Here is a 17,775-nt window from a genome sequence, read left to right as displayed (position 1 = left end):
AAACAGTCGCATCAGCACAAGTGCAGAGGCAGTGGACTGTGCCATAGGTGCAAAAACGAAAAGCAGGAACCTCTTAAATCAACTTTGCTGCCAGAGAAAATACATCTTGGAACTATGTCCTGTTTTTTCCACCGAGTTTATTATTTTTCAAGTCCATAGTCTGGACTCTCATGTAACTGTACATTCCCCTTTCCAGAGAAGAATCTGCACTAATTACATGTGTTATTGTTCTGTCTGGGCTTCAGAAGAAACAATGTGTTTGAATAATCGGTAGAAATTGAATTGTAGTTTAATAGAAAGTCAAGCGGTCTCTCAGTGCTTCCCACTGTGTGCTTAACATTCTGTAAGGAATGCCTTCGTGTTTGTCATACAGAAGGCAAAGTTTAGACTTTCGTTCTTCCTTGTAGAATAAGGGAAAGGGTAAAGAAAGAAAATCAATTATAAATGTTCCATTAATAAGGATGAAGATGGAATATATCTGTCACTGGGAAAAACCCTGGCTTGATTCCTGAGGGACTGCCTCTCAACAGTTTTGGCTTAGCAAAGGCATTTAAGCAGGCTATTCTTGGTCAGATAAAGAGAGGCGCTGCTGGCAGCGCACACTCTGTGGAGACGTGAAAACTCTGCAGTATGCTCCCTAGCTTGGTCCAGATGCACCAATTCTCTAGGCACAGTGAAAGACATATTTATTTGATCAAAGTTTTGGAGAAAGCTGTGGGTATATTCCCAGAATGATGAATGGGGGAAGAGATGATAGTAAGAATGACAATTATTTAAATAACGCTGAGACTGGTTTTCCTTTTGTTTCACTCTTACTGTTAAAATATTAATTATAAGCTAGAGCATCAAATTTTATTTACACTAATGTAAATAAATAATTGTATAAATCCTAGCAGTCTTATTCCCCAGCAAGCACTTATGCTAGTAGGATATATTTAAAAGCACAAAACCAAATCATTGCTAAAAACAGAACCATTGCTTGAATTTACAACACCCTTTAGGGAATTAGTGTCCTCCCACTCCCTCAACAACAACAGAAATAGTTCATCCTGCTGGCCAAACAGTAACTTCCAGATGACAATAATTTGACCAGCTGAAGCTGGTGGTTAGGATTACTACTCGTGGTGGATATGGTTAAGCATATTTTGTGTAAGGTTTCAGAGAATCAAGGCCAAAATTGGCCTTGTCACCCTGTGATGAACATTTTAACCTTACTTAAACCACGTAAACATATAGCAAATACCATGGATTGTGCTTGGTATTGCTCTGATTAACTCTTTTCAAATTAATTCCATGTGTGGACTTTCTTTTTCCGGAGTTCCTGGTTCCAGTTTAACTGGAACATCCCAATTGCTTTCCAGTATAAAACGGCCACAGCTGGTGTTATCTAGGAATAGCTATTTCATGATGGCTTAATGAAAAGCATAAGCAGGCCCAAGACGTGTTTACAACAGAACCTATTAATTTCCACATGAGCTGAAGGTACTCTGTGATTTGCAGGAGGAGTGAGCAGCTCAGAAAACAGAGCCTCAGGGCCAGTGATTCTAAATCAGTGATAAGAAGGTTTTCTATTCTGTTTTAAAACTGATAAGTTAAGCCAGACTGAGCGCTAAATATTAATTTGTGAACAAGAAATGGAGAAATAATGAAAAGCTTAAGCTCTGTTACAGACTATAATTTCCAACATTATTCCAAACGCAAATATGTCTCTTTGGCTTATTTTACTTCCATTATTTTCTTCAAAAGATGGAGGCAGAGTTTTAACATCATAAACTGCTTTCCATCTTTCATACATTAAATACATTTCCTCTTGAAAAGCACCAAATGGCAGTCAATAAACAGAGGTAACCACTCATCAGGGACAGCATAGGCATCAACAGTTCCTGCATCTCACTGCTGCTTTTTTGCCCTTTTTTCTGCCTGTCTTTAGAGAAAAAGATCTCTCAGATATCTCAGCCTCCTGGGTATACCCGTGCAAATGGCAATCACGATGTTCACCTGCTTGGTGTAAGAATCCACCCTCTGAGAACTACCCTGAGATCACCATCTAATAAGAGCCACCAGCTTTGGGTGAGATGCCACATGCCATTTCTTTGCAGCGCTGCCAGCTTCAGCCCCTCTGCCTGCCTACCCAGGGCTGCTCACGGCACAGGAACAACTGCTTCTCAACCGCATGGTAAAATGTTTTGGGTTTTTTTCCTGGTTATTTTTAACACAGATCAGTTCAGTGATCTCATTTTCCATGTGGCCTCGGGGGGTGGCTTGGGGAGAAACAGTTGTGCCAAAACAAACAGGGCGAGATGGGAACAAGTGGCTGAAGGTCAGAACTGCTGAGCCGGCATTGTCCCGAGGAGGATTGCACCCGAAGCGGTGCTTCCCACCCCGGCACGCACACAGATGTAAATGCCTTTGGGTCCCTGGGGATGCTGCATGCAAACCAGAGGCTACAGCAATCAGCAGATGAAGGCTGGTGCAGAAGGATGGTCTAAGTCTTTCAATCTAACCCTCCTGGAGGCTCTGAAATCACAAATAGCCTATCAGTTCAGACTCTTGTATAGTCATGGTTCTTCTTTAACACTTTCCTGCTTTACATATGTGTTATGAAGACAGAGATAATGGGGCCGTTGTTAGACACAAGAAGTGTCATTTTAATACCCCAGTTAGATATCTTCAAAAGGTAACATGTATCAGCTGCGCCATACTTCAAGTAGTATTTAACTCTGCTTTTATTTGCTTAGCTTTTTCTCCCAAATTTGATTAAGAGCCTGAGGCTGGAAGAAAGCAGAAGAAATAAAAGCAAGCTCTACCTTCCTGTCACCTGCTGACAGTCATTCAAGCAGTTAATCAGGATCCTCTATGAGAATGACTGAAATGATAGAGTGAAGAAGTCCTGCTTGGCCAGGTTTATCATTCAGTTTATCATCTTTGCTTCCTTGAGAAGATGGTTTCTGAGGCTATATGAGAAGGTTAAACCCCTTTTGACCTTAGGATTGCCTGTTGGATCAGGAGATCAGTAGAAATTCTAGGACACAGCTGTGGAGGTATGTGAGTGCACTATTTTTTAAAAAATTGGATCACGACAAGAGAGTTGTATGTTTTGTTGAAATCAGAACGAAGAAGCTTGCAGATACTATTACATAAATAAATCCCACTTTATTTTTAAGGAATTATTTAAGGGATTTTTAAAAAAATTAATCTTCTAATCTTTAAACCACTGGAAATGGAACAGTAATCATAGGCCTACCTGGAATATTAGGAACTTGAAACATAGATGCTTGGCTCTGTATCTTAAGAGTCCTAGAATGCATATGAATAATATGCTAATTGTGAACCAATCTGCTAACTTGTAAATCTGCAATAACACACTTGCTCCATTACATGCAACAGAACTCTATAAATAATCAGGTGAAATTTACTTTTCCCTTTACAAGATATCAGTGTCACTAATAGCAAGCTGTGCATTCTCGATTAGCAATTATGTTGCCGCGATTAAGTTACTTCTGGTGCTTTAAAAATAACCTTGACTATTCCTCTTGTCTCAGAATTGCCTGGCAGAAATAATTCACAGGAGCAATGCCTGTGTCACACAATATTGTTGCGACGTTATTGGATTAAGGACAGTCAGCAAGAAGAGTCCAAAGCACTTTCCAAGATTAGTTTCTCAGGAAAAGTGCCTTCCCCAGAAAACCTATGCTCCTAAGAGGGTGTAATCCACCATCTACTGAGAGTAATAGCAATCTTACCATGATATTTGATAAAAAGCAGGGTAGAAAAGCTCTTTGGTAGAAAAACCTCTTAGGACAGTGCGTAGCACAGTAGTTGGATCGAAATAGATTTATCCAACCTGACATTTTTCTGAAACCTGCTCTGTTTTTTAATGGTATTAACAATGCTGCAGAAGAGTTGAGTAGGTAAACTGACAGGCTGGTTTTGTCACTGGGTGCTATTTATACAACTTACACCATGCAATTTTACCACTCTCTGCTCCTTCTGACAAGGAGTAGGGATGGTGTGATGTTGGCTCATAGCGAACAGGCAACTCAACATGACCTCCAGATATTATGCCACTGAATATGTTGGTGCTGCACCTATATCTTGAATATTGTGTGCTCTTCTGGTTGCCATTCTTACCAATCTCATGAAATGATCTGTTAAAATGAGAAAATATACTGAAAGTGGCTGATGAGGATGTACTTAAGATTAACAGAATGGCACAGGTAGTTAACAGCTGAAAACTAGCAATAATCTGGAATTAAAGACAACGTATTTGACTTCATTTTTTCAGGAAGTCTAAATAAATTTTATGTTCTCTCTGTCTCTCTCAGAAATGACTGAAAAGGCTGTAGTAGAGAGCTGTTAAATAATGACCTTTCTGAAGAAGATTAGTAAGGAGCAGTTGCAACATTTCATAAGCCAAAACCTAGAATTAAATTGCTACAAATAGATTTAAAACTTCAAAGGAAATTCTTTTTCATGTAGTTCATAGCTAAATTGAGTCACCTTTTGCTGCAAAGGAGTTGCAAGGCAAAAACTGTGAATGAGATTTAAGAGCAATTCTGGCAAGGTTATTAGATGATATGCATTCTTAATCTGACCCCAAACTACAGTTTTTATGTTCCTGTGACTTGTACCCCAATAGCAGAAACTACTGCTGTGTGTAACTTGAAGAACACAAACTCATATATTCAGTGCTACTGGAATACATATACTGTATTGTAACACAATTTATACCATCCAGATATTGTTTCTAGCATCTTGGCATTTAAGGAACAAATAGAATATTGAAGTACAATTTGTACAATTCTCATTTAACTATTACAAGATACAAGTGTGCTGAAAGGTATCAGTCTCTAAATCTGTACTATTAAAAAAATCATTATTAGTGTGAATCTATATACAGACCATCACTATAATTTAAAAGCAGGCTCCAAGACAAATTCAGATTCATTTAATAAAGGGACATATTTTTTAGTCCATCAGTTTTATTCTCGAGTCTGCTCTTTTACACTGGTGCATTTGAAATTCAAATGGAGCTGTAGTAGGATAACATCTCTGTAACTGCTGTTAACTAGAAACACAGAGAAATCCTTGCTGGCGCTCAGCAGGAGGTTTTCATTCAGCCCCTGGACCAAAACCTCGTTCTCTCCACAAATACCGCCAGGGTTTTTTCTTCAATACGCAGGTGTGGGGCACACTTTTAAAGTAATGAATAAGAACTGCTGAGCAGGGCACAAAAGCTTCCAAATTGCAAAAAGTATCCAGTTCATGTTACTGTCTCTGGGTGTGCACGCATGTGTGCGCCTAGCACGCAATAAATAATCCCCCGTGATTGAAAAACACCCGGATAGTTACTTGATGTGAAAAATGTAAACAACGAAAGTAGGGTTTTTTTCTACTTAGGCATCAAACTGTCCAATGAAACAAAAGCTATGGTACCATTTAACATACATTTTTTGCCGCTACTTAATCTTTCTTATCTGTGCTGCTTGTACTGTAATCACCAATCTATCATGTTAAATAAGGGTTCCCTGGACAAACACCGGCAATGCAGATACGCAGTAACGCTGCCCTTTCCCTGTCCCTGTAGCACCTGCAGTCCTGCTCCAGGCTGAAGCAGCATCCCTGCTGTGCGAGGGGCTCCGAGATCCCGGTGCCATCACCTACCGGAGAATATCACCCTTGCCTCCCCGAATGCCTCCCCTGCCGAGTGCTCCGTGGTGGAAGGAGGGCATGGTGCAGGCTCTCCTTGCCTGGGAAGGGTCGAGCCCCTGCTGCACCTGGACTCCTGTGCCCACCACTGCGGTGGCTGCAGGCTCTTCCCCCCACACAGGCGCTGAGGACTGATGCATTGTGACATATCGTCCCCTTGGCTCTGTGAGTGTCCCCGGTGCTGGCCTGGCCCAATCCCCCCACCGGCAGGCAGGCAGCCCTGGGGAGGCAGCCCCTGCAGGTGTCCTTGGAGAGCTGACTCCACGTGAGGCCCACATCTGCTTCCATGGGTGCAATAAGTCTGCTGGAGACTGCCCCTTGACAAGTAAAATGATTTGTCTTTAGAAAACTACAGTTGTAGAGACCCTTATTTTTTGGGTTTCAGCTGCCCTTTGCTGCTTCAGGGGGTCTTCATCCAAAAAGATGGCTCCTGGGCAGCACTTGTGGCTCTTCAGGGTCCTCAACTCCATGAAAGTGATCCAAGTGAGGACATGTAGGTCTTTTTCTAGAGTTACTTTTTCTCTGGTTCACCCAGTAACTTTTTTGAGATTATTTTTTTTTTTTTGGTGCTGGCAAAAGGTATGGAGTAAGAGAGCCCCAGACAAAAGTCTGGCTGGCGTGCCTGTCGGAGCTGCCTCGATTTCTGCAGATCCTCCAGCTGCTGGTTCCATCTGTTGTCTCCTGCTTTTTCTTTCACTTGTAAACACCTTAGGGCACGAGCCATTTCTACATGTGCGAATCCAAAGGGACTGGTATGGTGCAATACAAATCCTCAGTACTTCAGCAATACATACAATATTAAAAATACTCAGCAAGAGGTTTCCAGTATATTTCCAATGACATCTGAAATAAACTTCTAATTAATGGATAATCAAGGATAGCACAGTGTTCGTTAACACTCTAGTTAAACATACATGGAAGCTCTGATTTGTGCACTGAGGCTTTTTTTATTGTCACTTTAATAGTTTTCTTTTTCCCAGTCATCCCTAAAGGGCAGTATCTGAGCGTTGGATTGGCGATGCATGTCTGTGCAAGCTTGCTGGCAAATGTTGATCTTCTAAGAAGTGAGCTGGTGGACACTGGCTCTGAATCACCAAGGGTTACTTGTTCAACAACATTTTGCTCCTGGCTCCTCCTCTTGACCCTCCAGCTGCTCCTCCCAGTGTGACTTGTCTTGGTCTCTCCTCCTCTTCCCAGTCTGGTCTCCCATTTCTCACTCCTCCTCCCTTTACTTCCCCAAGCCTTTCACCCAGATTGTTTTGTGCTCTGTCATGCCAGGGTGGAAGTGCACCCAGCCTCTCCCAGGCATCTCCAGGGCCTGGGTACAGCCTCCTGCTGTCACCTGCAATGGTCATCTGCAATGGCATGCCGTGCTACCTTGCAACTGGGAGGCAGCACACGCAGACAGGCTCAGAGGCTGGCTTCGTCCTCAAGCCCTTGTCTTCATGGAAGAGCGTAGCTGTTTAAAATACCAGTGTAGTTGAAGAGGTGTTATACTTACACAAGCAATGCTACACTGTAGGTGTGCTTATATTAGTATTGATTTTCGTACAGGAAGGAGGATAACCTTTATTTTTCTTGTCTGTCTTTACGCTATGCAAACTTCTTCCACAATTGATGGTAATTGGCATGGTTATATTTTGTGCAGAAAAATCCTAATGAGTCACAGAAAGATAAAAGATGGGACAATATGACTGCTGTGTCCTTGGACTACAGATTAAATCATACGACTTCAAAATTTTCAGCAGCAACAAGGGCATTAATGCCATTAAAAATGCTTGCAAAAGTACATCCAGTTTTGAAGCAGCTGCATGGTGGACATAAGGACTTCCTCAGGCCTTACAAATAAGCTGTCTTGCTGGAAAGGTGTGCTTCTGAGATGGAGGGAGATATGAGGCAACACTGCAGCCGCAGCACATGTTCTGCTTTTTCTACCTGCTTAGACTTGGTAGTTTGTTTTATTTTAAAACAGAGTTTCTAAATGAACAACTGTGATAGCTGGGTGCAGCAATCTATAAATACAAGAATATATAGACTTGCTGCCAAGGTTTTTGCTGAAAGGCTGAGGGAAAAAAAACTTATGTTTTGCTTACTGGGATTTGTTGGTAGCAGTATTAATGATGCTATTTACTTGGTAGCAATGCCATTGTAGGTGGTGTGAAGATGGTAAGCCATGCTAAAAACTTTACCCTTAATATGTGATTTTCATGCTTCCCAAGGTTTGACTCTGAGGATTGTGCTTTGTCTGTCACTACATAGTGTGGTTTTGTTTTGGGTTTTTTTTTGCTATGAGAATGAATATGTTTGTCGGTACTTATGGCAGGCCTGAATTTGGTTAAAAAAAGCCCTGAAGATCTCAGGGAAGTTATTGTTTTATTGGAGTATTTATTGGCTTTGTCTACATTTGAATCACTTCTCTCAAGCTCAAGTTAGGGCAGCGACACTGCGAAATGCATCCAAAATAACAGCCAAATGAACGCTAGTACTGAGTGCACTTTTGTGTGCTACAGATCTCTAACGCCGCTGTTTCCAGTTGCCAGTCTCTCCACCGCAGGTTGCTGTCCCTGTAGTGACTGACTGGATGCCGTGTATCCCCACCTAGGTGAATAGTGTTTGCTTCAGTCCACAGCGTGGCATCTCAGCTTCAGCTGCAAAGACTTTGGGTTAAGGTGCTAGGCTCTGGGCTGGAACAGCTGAGGCATGGACACATGCTCTTCTGCCATCCCTGCTGCGGAGAGGGGGAGGTCAGGAAATCAAACGCTGGGATTAGTAACACGATATATCACGGTAGGAAAATTCACCAGGGCTCATCTATTGGATCCTGAACACTTCTGAGAGCATATTCAAAGTCTTTTGCTTTGGTGTGGGGTTTTGGTTTTTTTATTTTCTTTTTTATTTTAATTTTTTAATTTTTTTTTTTTGTTTTGGTGGACTGAGCTCCTCTATGAATTATGCTCGAGTGAGCCATGGTAGAGCTGGCCTGTCCTCCCTGGGCTCATGGAGTGAACCGCAGGAAGACATTAAGAGGACTAACAGAACTCTGAAGGAGATGACCTGCAGCCACATTAATTATTGATCATGTTAGCAGTTGATGAGTTGTGCTAAATTGATGTGTGGCAAGGTAACGTGAATTAAAAGCCACTGCAATATTTAATTCCCGGCTTTTTCTATATGGCAGGAATTTGAATGAAAGGCTACACATGAGTCTTGACTAGAATCAACTTTTCAGTAAAGACAAGCTATCAGAATAAAAGGTACTATCTAAATGTAAATCATGATTTATTAGAGGAGAAATCTCTTGCATATAAACATTTTAATGGAGGACTGGAAAGCTTTCCAGATCAAATTCTCTAAATATATGAAGATAGATGGAGATTTTCTTGTTATTGGTTCAATTCCTGCTTATTTTAATTTAATTAAACCTTGCTGCATCCAAGGTAGTGCACAAAGCACTGTAGGGAGAGAGAGAGACTGAAAGCCTGTAGGAAGTGAAGGAGGACTATTGGCTGAAACTCCATATGTTTGCTGCAGCATTGCAATGCTGTACAGCTGGAGCACAGCTTGAGTGAAATGAATCTGTAGATGACTGGTGAGAGGAAGTAAGGGGGCTAGTTCTGACACTGGAGATATATATATGTGTGTATATATATCAGCAAAAGAATTTGCTGATTCTGCGCAGGGGCTTGTAATAGCAGGGGAGGACTCAGGGAGCCAGTGCCCTGCATGTCAGCAGCACCAGTTAAAGTGCCTTTGACAGCGAGATAAGTCCCTTTGAATAAAAAGGTCGGCATCACTCCATCTGAAGAAGAGCCACTTGGATCTCCTCAGCATGCTCGGATCGTACTGCATTGCCCCACAAACTTTTTTGAAGGACTTTGTGGTATCGTTAATACAGTTTTGAAGGTCAGCATGCATTCTTGGTTGGCTTAGGTGCCGCAGTTCCAAATAAATCCTTCCCTGGCTTCTCCCAGCCTCTCCACAGAGAAACATCCTTAATGTAAAGCAGGCCTGGTCCTGAAGTCGAAATGTGTTTTATTTCAGCATTATAGTGCATACAGGCTAGAGTTATCTTTAGTGAGAAGAGGAGGCTCCTGCCTGCTGCAGTTTCTTCCTTCCCTTTCGTCTCACTTCATTCCTCCATGTACCAGAGAGCACTTTGGCAGTTGAGAGTATTTGTCTTGTTTTTTCCCACCCTTCACAAAGGCTGTCCTCTGCTTAACATGCACATTGTTTCCTTCGGAGCCATTTTCCTCCGTAGGCTCTCTGAGCTGGCCAGCCGCCAAACAGTAGGGTGAGCTGCATGAAAAAGCCTTGATCATTGACAGGCTGTCTTACAATTTCTTTCTTGTATTCAAGATGCAGATGGATGTTATTAGAAAGGTTTTTACTTCAAATGTGCACGGCTTGTCCGCATGCCCGAGATTAGTGCTCAGTACTCATATAATGCTTTTCTTCCTCAAAAGGGCTTTACAAGTGCCAGCCCTCAGAACGCCCCTGCGAGGTAGGTGCACGCGTTTTGTTATATGCTTTATAACAAGGAAGGACACATGTTAGTGACTTGTTCAAAGATGTATCACACAGCAAGCATTATAAAGGAAGGAAATCTTTACACTTTCCTAATGTTCTTCTGTGATGTTTTCCTGTCTAAAAAAATCATAAGATTTCACCATGGCAGTGTGTTTTTCCATACCAAAGAAGTGATTAGTGACATCAAAAATTAAAATGTATCTCAGGTTATAGTACTACTTGATAAATATGCACCATTTCTACAATTTATGAGGCCAAATTTCCTAGTGCACTAAGCTTCAATTAATACAGCAGAACAGGAGCCTAAGGGGATCATCAAAGAGACCCAAGTTTGATAGAAGATTTGGAGCGCTTGCCTCAAACCATACTTCAAAACAGAGGGAAATGATTTTAGGAGGAGTGATGAAAAATGCCTGTCTTCTCAGTTGAAAGGACAGTGCAGGATTTTTTTTTTCCCCTGCTTTAACTGCATGATTATAATTAAAACAGCTACAGTACCAGCAACAGTCCCAGTATGAACTCCCTTCCACTGAAAGTTCTTGTAATATTGTATCTCATCTTAGTGAGGGGGCTGAAATAAGCTGTAGCTGTGAAAGGCATCGTTATAATTATGTATTCTCACTGAGCTTTCACTGGCATGACTACGTTGGCATGCTTTACCTTGCACAGACAAGCCAATGAAAGTTTCAAGTGTCGACCAGCATACATAATCTGGCTAGGGCCAAGATCACTCTGTGAGATGTGGTTTCTAAACTAGGTCAGCAAGCCCTTGAAGGGTGTCTAATAATCAGCATTAAGGGTCTTTGTAGCCTCGGTGAGCCTCAAGGCCTGCATAGGTAGCTGGAGGAAATCGGTTTTGAAGACAGTAGTCACCTTAGCCCCGTAAGGAATAGTTAATAAGGCTGTGAGATGGTGAGGCGCTTGTCCTGCATAAACCAGCAGGGGCTGGCTGGTAGGAGACTATAAGCACAAGGTTTTGCTTGTTAGACGTACACCTACTTTATGCTTTCTGGGTAAATAGGTTCAGAATAGCCTGTCTAGCTCAAGTCATGAGGAAGGTACAGCTAGATAGGCTAAAGCAAGTGTTTATTTTAATTCTGCTCCATCTTCTCTATTTTGACTAAGCTTTGCTTTCTTTAAGATTTTTTTTTTTTTTCCACTGAGTAAATAATTGCATAGTTATGTCCAGTGAAAAAAGGACTCTGCAGCATCTCAGGAAAGATGTTGAGAATTCATTGCTGAACTCTCTGGTGTGGCAGAGAGGACTGCATGCTCGTGCTGCGTAGAGTAGGGTGAAGAAGTGGAATGGTATAAACTAGTCATGTTTTTTTAACCCCCTCCTGACTTATTTTCCAGAATAATTCTACATTCCAATCTTATCTCCCTCTTGCTGCTCTGGGAAAGGTATCTGGCCCTACAAATTACTCTGGAGAAAAGGGAAATGTAAGTTCTTTTCTGGTTTTCTGACCACTATATGGTGTTTCAGATGAATTCAGGGAAATAATGGGCAGATAAGTTCATGAAAATTATATTATGGGAAATTACAGCTGGAACAAGTTATCACATTTTTATGGATTCCATATCCATAGCCTTTAATGTCAGCTACCCTATTTCACTTTATAATCATGTAGGTGAGTACATCTGAGCCAATTAAACATTTTCAGTTGCCTTCAAAAGAGTTGCAAATGCATGCTAGATGTTGAAGACACCATATGATTTAATCTTAAACATTTGGGGCAAAGAGATGCTCTACCAGGGCTATGACGTACCTGCATGGTTTTGATGACAAAACATATGCATGCTTGTTGCAAAGCCATGAGGTGTTTAAGGTAATATCTCAAAGCTATGTAATGCTTTGGGTATGTTCAGTACTCTTATTCCTCTTTAAAATTTACAAACACAAAGATTTGTGAGCACTGCAGAATAGGTTCAGGCCACCTGTGGGCCAGTTTTTTTCAAATGCCATCACGTCTCCATCCACCTACAAATCTCTTTCTTATTTCCCACAAGACTACCCTTGGAACTGTTGGGTTTGAAGCTCCCACAAAGTGAAGTGCAACTTGACTCCCACATGCACAGATCTTTCAAGATCTAACCACAGTAGGAAAATACTTCCCCTAGCTTGAGTGTTGCTCTCCAAGTGCAAATCAACTGAGTATCTGTACCATTATTGCTGGTTTAAAAAAAAAATATGATATTTTTGTTTGAAAGGCCCCTCTTTGCACTTTGAAGATGTACTGGTGTGTGTTTTTAAACAATTGTATTTACATTACCTAGGAGTATCAACCCACTATCTGGCTCAGAGATTTTCATATATGGTGAGCAGGACCCCTACTGAAAGTGTATTAGCGATGAGCGTGGGTTAAGAATTACAGGTACTTCAAATAAAACTTCAGAAAGTCTATTTGAATATAACAAAATATCCATGCAAATACTTAACTTCTAGAGTATTGGTATTACTTTTGGAACACAAGCGACCAACACAAATTAATTAAAGATGAAATTTTCTCTTGTACTTCACCTCCTCTCCTCCACAGCAAGAGGAATCTAACTTCATACCTGAACGCAATAGTAATGCAAAGGCTTGAGGCAAAATTGTTAGCTATTCACATCGATGGAATGAAGTTACACAGCTCACTGCCACCTGAGAGAAGAACCATTTTAAAAGTGTGTGTGTCGCGAACAAGACACAGATGTCACCACTGGGCAAACAGGGGCAAGATTGTTTTGTTGTTTGTCATGCACCCCTTCCCAGGGGCATGGCTGAGCGTACGTTAGAGAGGTCTCTCTTTCTGGGGGTTAAAACGGTGCATCATTTGTTTAGCTAGAGACCAAAAGGGGCATATCCATCCTCTGCCGCAACACTGTAAGAACTCTCTGCAACCACGACAGGGATCAGAGACAAGGAGCAGGTCCTTAGCTGTTTTAAACTAGCAGGATTTTGTTGATCTCATCGAAATATGTGGATTTTAATCAGATGAGGACCTGGACTGTAATATGAAGATACACTGAAACAGGAGAAATGATCCACCCTAGCTCTTCTCCTGCTGAAGAATCTGCTTCCTCACGTGGATGCTAATTGCACATGAACAAGAGCACGTGGATGCCAATCCCCAACCTCCAGTTTATTTGCAGGAGGATACTTCTGAAGTATTTCAAGACTTCCTTATCCCAAGGATTAAATACACTGAGCTGTCTCCATTCCAGCTAGCTTGAGCTGAAGGAAGAGAAACAAAAATTAAATATGGATAACAGGAGCGTGCTTATTGTAGCAGTGTACAGGGCTCTCGTCATGCCAGTCAGATGCCAGCATACGTCAGCAGTCTTTTAAGTTGCTAATAGCACAAAAAAGGGAAAATTCCTAGCAAAGGTCTTCCCCCTGACAAAATCTTTAAGAGTTCATGTGTTTTTCAAAAATATACATCTTCCAAAGAGTCACTTGATTTCCCACAAAATGCTAATCTCAACTACCTCTTTCTGTACAATTACTTCCCACATTTCAGTCTTCCTGACTTAGAAAACACATTTACAAGATATACTTGGTCGGCTACAGATCTTCATTGGCAACTTCCCTGTGCTAGTTGCTCTGCTAAGCACAGCAACAATGAGAAAGGCTATTTTTCTTTTTTCTTTTTTTTTTTTTTTTAATTTGTTCTGGAAATGAAAAGTGAACCATACAGCAGGTTCCCTTGTTTTTCCAGCCGTGGTACGAGGCAACGGTGGATGTTCTCGGCACAAATCAGTTGTTACAGGAGTAGGAAGATAGTGTTTATCACAGCTAGCTGCTGAATGTTTAAAGAGTATTATAAGTATCTGTTTCATAAATGAAACAAATAGGGAAATAAACACAAAAAACTGAGGTAAAGTGATAGTTCATTGCTGTCTGTCTTAAATATAGATCCAGGTAACACAAGGAATACATTGTGTAAGCTTCTACCCCACAGTTAGTGGCTGCCTACCTGTGCAGTACTGCTTATTTTTGTCTGTTCCTTCATGTCTCTATTTTTCTGTTAGTCAAGGATTTCTTGCTCCAACTTAATTTAATACTTGAATTTATCATTCTAAAAGAAGCTGAAGGTCCTAGTGGAAACAGGGATCTCTTTGTATTAAGTTCTTTACAAAAAGAAAGGAATATAAAGTGTTAGCTTTCACTGCTGACATTACTGGTGATTGTAGAATCTGTATGAAACAAACTTGGTCATAGCAATTTTTTGAACACAAACTATTTATTTTTTTCTCTGACCTGTCTAATAAAAGTATTTTTGGACTACAGATGCAGCAAGGAGCTCTGCACACACAAGGTTAGGCATATTGTCATTAAATTGTCCAGAACAATCAGGATGATTCCACGATAAGCTTAGATCACCTTGGTAGCTTACTTCAGTGTCGATCGATCTGGAATATGCTTTCTTGGGATAAGGTAAAATTAGATTTTAATACTGTTTTATTCCAGGTACCGGATGGTTTCTTCCTGGGAAAATAAATGGAACATAAACTGATGGAGTGTGGTATCACTGCTTTGTAAGTAACAAAAACATTAACTTTTCTAGCATTTACTGAACTTAAAGTTGATTCTATCCGTTTAAATTGGTACCTAGTACTTGTCACATTATGATATAGGTGTGAATATGCTTTGCCAGGATATGTATGCACAGCACAGAAACATTCACTTAAGTTCACACCCACACATCCCCATATGCTTTGAACAGATCTAAACGGTGACTGAAGGATGAAGAAGGCTGAACCGCATAAACATTATACACAATGACTATTAATTTAAAAGCAAGAGAATAATTTATAAAGGTTGTTAGGAAGCAGTGTAAATGCAAATGCTCTTCTAATAAGCGCCGGTAGTATCATGTTGGAACATATTTGTGATGCAGTACAGCGTCTTAAAACGAGCGGGGAAGAACGCGGACGATTTCTGTGGAAGATGGTGACAAGAGTAAAGAGGTGAAAGCTGATGGGAATGTGGCATTCGGGGACTCAGTTCAAGGAATAGTTCTAGCATGGGCTGACTTAGCAGTGCAGTAAGCCGTGCTTGGTGGCTGAGCGAGGACAGGCAATATCTGCAATAATTAATCAATAATTCATTATGGAAAAATGCTACCAGCTGTAAACTTAATTTGTAGAATAATGCCCTGCAGTAATGCCAAAAGTTATAAATATATTCATATTTTTTGAAACAGCTACTACAGACTGAAGCCAAACACTTCAATCACATATAATAAAGCTGAATTTAAAAAAAAAAAAAAAGGTTTCTGACAGTAGACAGTGAAAGTTAGGCAATCAGTATAGAATCCTAATAGTGAAAATAGCACATTTGGAGTGAAAGGTCTTAATAACAATGTTAACAACAAATTTTTCTCTTGTAAATATTTCATATCTTTGTGCAGGAATAAAATTCCTACCTCTTTTTTCCTGGCAGAGCTTTACATGTTTTATTTATCATTCTGCATGATCTATTAGATAACTTTATCGTCTTCTAGTGTTTTATGAAAAGCAGTATCGTTGGATATTAATGAACATCTGGCTATGTATCATTAATACGTATGAGTTAAATTCTTTTAAAGACTTGGCCAGCTTTGAATAAATAGTAATCCTGTCTAGATTGACTTCTAGACAATTTTCCCTTTTCATACTTCGGCACAATCATGTAACGTTTGTTTTGTAGAAACTTCAAAAGATTATTTTAAACAACTCAATTACAGTTATTTTAGAAAGAGTAAGTTTGTGTTTTCTTTTAGGAAATATATTGGTTTAAAAACAAAACACCGAAATATAAGTTTGGGCTTTAATTTGTTCGGTAACAAAAACTTCAAAGGCAGTGAATAAGAATGAAGTATTTTTTCCTTATTTGGGACGCTATTTACTGAAATATAGTATTAGAAATATATGTGACACCAAATATATAGTTCACAAAACTGTGTTATAATAGACTTTTAACAGTTGAATCACTCCTATGTATATCCTGCCTGTACTAGATTGTGGATGACTATTTGGAAAGGAGTAGAGTGCATTTTTTAACTTATGTATCATTCAGAAAGCATCATCTATCTAAAAGGACCCTGGTTTTAGTCTGTCTGATACCTTTGCCACTGTGTAGCGGGTGCAACTCAAGAACCACCACAGGGCACCTCTCCTTGCTGGCAGCTTGTCCCGGAGCGCACCAGCACCGAAGCACCAACTTATTGCCGTGTGCTTTGCGCCATCCCACCAAAACAACCTCTTTCATTGCACGTCCTGATAATGACAAAAGATGCTATTTGACTGTTTCCATGTCTGTGGTTAATTTTCTGTTTAAAAAACCTCAAAATGCTGTTAGTGTTATTAGTAACAGCACTTTGCAGTGCTTTCCTTATGTCTCAGAATACTTTACCTAAGAAGTTGAGTCGATACTTTCGTGCTTCTCTTCACAGAAGGAGAAGCTGGAGCAGACGATGTTGAAGTGAGGTCCTGAGCACCCCTTTCCCAGTGGAGGTACCAGGGTAGGAGACTCACAATCATCTCCCATCGTCACTTCCACTCCTGAGAGATAAGGGGCACACCGGTATCACGGTCACAAGCACGAATGAAGCTTGTGTAGACGTACCTGAGCTTAGTTCAGAAATACAGGCTTGACCTTCAAGAGTTCCTGCTAATTTGTTCAGTGTTCATACAGTATGCAGCATAGGGGGCCGCCATCCATTACTATGCCTCCCAGGTGCTGCCGCAATACAGATTTCAGCCACCTTTGCTTTTGTCTGGGCACCTTTATCAGTGCAGCTGAAGGGAACCCTGTGTGGGCTGTGAATTCCTCTCCAAAAACTGTGTAAATACTTGGACAGTTACTTGATGCTGGTCCCTGAGCTGCTGCTGCTAGTATTAAACTAACTAGTTAAAGCCGGTTTGCACACATTTGCAGCTACAGCAGAAGTCAAATGATAAATATTCCCAAATGTAGCTATGCAAATAGTGGCAAATTCTGAATAAATGTATGAAATGCATTATAGTAGTCACAAATTCTTCTCTTTTTCCTTTAATTAAAAACAAAAGACAAATTTTGCTTTATGGCACAGGCCAGGTTCTGTTTTATAACCTTTTGAATTTTGTGCTGCCTTACAAATACAAAAGGACCATAAACCGACAGTAAACATTCAAAGATTATTTTAGCACAGACTGTGTTAAGTCACTGATATCTTTCTATCCTACCCTCCAGCTCAGGGGCACAGAGTGGTGGTTATATACTATGCCTGTACATTAGTCATCACTAGTTGACAAATAGCCACATAACTGGAGGATATTGTGTAAAAAAACTAACAAATAAAAAACCCCAAACAAACAAACAAAAAACCCCACGTGCCCTTCACCATATTGTAAAAGATGATAAAAACTGGAGTTGCAAATGGTAATAATCCCATCCATGTGTGAATCCCAAAAGGTGAGATACAGCATTCTTGGAAACGTTGCCATCCCAAAAGACAGAGCATAGAGGCTAATGTTGTTCAAAGGAGATAGTCTCCCCTTGGTAGTGGCCTTACTTGTACCTGAAATCATTCA

At 40.5% G+C, this 17,775-nt stretch overlaps 1 long non-coding RNA gene across 1 annotated transcript; it reads left to right on the top strand.

Annotated features, from left to right (window-relative positions):
• Positions 1-2,124: 2,124 nt before the first annotated feature.
• LOC127015538 (uncharacterized) lies at positions 2,125-17,286 on the top strand. Its single transcript, XR_007766354.1, has 4 exons — positions 2,125-2,176; positions 11,593-11,679; positions 14,690-14,757; positions 16,656-17,286. It is a non-coding gene; the product is annotated as an uncharacterized LOC127015538 (long non-coding RNA).
• The last annotated feature ends 489 nt before the right edge of the window (positions 17,287-17,775 follow it).

This window comes from Gymnogyps californianus, chromosome 4 (assembly GCF_018139145.2).
Source record: "Gymnogyps californianus isolate 813 chromosome 4, ASM1813914v2, whole genome shotgun sequence".
NCBI classification, from domain to species: Eukaryota; Metazoa; Chordata; class Aves; order Accipitriformes; family Cathartidae; genus Gymnogyps; species Gymnogyps californianus.
Note: the sequence above shows the minus strand (reverse complement) of the source record. Positions and strands in the feature narration are given on the sequence as shown.